The 2,032-nt window shown below is 53.2% G+C and overlaps 1 long non-coding RNA gene across 1 annotated transcript; it reads left to right on the plus strand.

The window, feature by feature from the left end:
- The first annotated feature begins 188 nt into the window (after positions 1 to 188).
- Positions 189 to 1,724, plus strand: LOC107182987. Its single transcript, XR_001513766.1, has 2 exons — positions 189 to 902; positions 1,415 to 1,724. It is a non-coding gene; the product is annotated as an uncharacterized LOC107182987 (long non-coding RNA).
- The last annotated feature ends 308 nt before the right edge of the window (positions 1,725 to 2,032 follow it).

The raw sequence follows: 2,032 nt of genomic DNA on the forward strand, positions 1-2,032 counted from the left end.
GAGCGCGGGGCTGGATGCATTTGGAAATTTGGTGATGCAGCCTGGCCCCCATAGCGGCCTGTTGGCCCTTCACCTGCAAGGCCACGGGGGAATCGTTCATTCCCTGTGGCGTCCTCCGCGGTGGGACCGAGGTGTGGTGACGGTGGATCATGGCTAGAAAGTTAATCGTTTTGGGGGAGCTGTGATGGATGAGTGGACCACTGTGGAGCGGTCCCAGGGTTCCTGCTGTAACTCGGCTCACTCGCCAAGGGGCTTCCGCCTCTGCTTTCTCCCTCCCTGTGGGTCTGCTGCTGCACCAGGTGTTCACAAGTCTCTTAACAAGCCAGCACGTGGGAGTGGTTAATGTGGGACAGTGGAAGAGCCACAGGCACCTCTAACAGTGCCACTTAGGTGGGGGCGCAGGAGGACCCGAGGCTCGAGGTCCGGATGGCGGGGCGAGAGCCCTGCACCCTGTGTGAATGGCTTGTAGGGGCATCTCTCAGGATCTTCCCTAGGAGATGAAGCCGGGGAAGTGAGATAAGAGTGGAGTGGGGAAACACCGAGGGCATGAGGACTGTGAAATAAGTGCAAAGGCTCTGAATGCAGGGCATGCTTTCTAGTTGGAACATACTGGCGAGCTCTCTCTCTCTCTCTCTCTCTCTCTCTCTCTCTCTCTCTCTCTCTCTCTCTCTGTGAGACGGAGGTGGTTGTTGGGGGAAATTTGATGTCGGATGTTCAGTTGGGCCCCAAAGAGAAGATGGTGCCGGAGGGGCCGGAGTGAACCAAGGTCATGAATGGGAAGCCATATAGCCTTTGCTTTACCGGAAGGGAAACGTGGAGAGATGGTCTTTAAAAACGACTGGGATTCTGGGGGTGAGTGGAAGCAAATCAGAAAACCCAGCTGCTGCAGCCGAGCTGGAGAGGTGAGGTGGCCTCGCTGAAGGCCGTGTGACCCAGGCTGCCCGCCTGGCATCCCATGTCCCCCCCTCCCCCAAAGCTCTTTGCCTTTCCTCAGACTCATGTTTGCTTAATTCCTAGTGTCCAGTTAAGAGAAGGAGAAAGGGTGAACCTTAAAGATGATACATTAAGGCAAGAAGGATATTGCCTGCAGATGCAGGGGGTGGGGGTGGGTGGGAGTGGCGGTGTCGTTGAGAGGCCTGAAGCAGAACCCTGTTAATGCCATTTTCCTTGTAGCTAAGATCCTAATCCCCCCCGCCCCCCCCCCCCAAAAAAAACCTCAACAGGTCTCTTAGTACATACACTGTATTGTTAAATATATGTGTGTGACATTCACAACTCTTCACAATTCAGTGCCCACCTACCTCTATCCTCCATTGGCACCTGCCCCCCCCCCCATATTACCGGCTCATTCCTGCAGCAGACAGCTCCCCATTCCCAGATGTGACAGACGTTCTTCCATGTGTGTCGCCGTCAGGTTGAAGGTCATGAGTGTTGGGCTTCCCTCTCCTGTTCCCGATGATTTTCTCCAAATCCAGCCCGCTGACAGAGCACCCAGTAGAAGTCTTCCCGGACCTCGCAGTCAGATCATTCTCATCCTCATGGGACGTGTGTCCTCGGGTGACTCACATCTTTGGGTTGCCTGGTGATAGCTGGATGTTTATCTTTCTCCCTTCAAACGGAAGCCCCTTGAGGGCAATGACTTCCTGCCCCTTCCTTCATGCCTATTCGATGCCAAAGGATGTTTCCCTGGAAAACATGAGTAAATGAAGGAATGAATGAAAGAATTGATTGCTTTCCTTTTTTATTAAAGTCTTGCAGACCTCTGAGGATTCATTGCAGTTGTGTATCTAAAGCATCTAGTCCGTGACAGACTGGAACCTTTCCTTTTGCTTCTGGGTGGTGAAGAGACCCTAAAAAGATCTATCAAGGTGTCTGGTACAAAGACATTCATTAAAAGTTTCTTGCATTGCCTGGCTGGAGTGACTCTGTGGTTGAGCGTCAACCGATGAACCAGGAGATCACGGTTCAATTTCTGGTCAGGGCACATGCCCGGGTTGTGGGCTTGATCTCCGGTGTCGGGTGTGCAGAAGGC

Source organism: Myotis davidii, unplaced genomic scaffold (assembly GCF_000327345.1).
Source record: "Myotis davidii unplaced genomic scaffold, ASM32734v1 scaffold217, whole genome shotgun sequence".
NCBI classification, from domain to species: Eukaryota; Metazoa; Chordata; class Mammalia; order Chiroptera; family Vespertilionidae; genus Myotis; species Myotis davidii.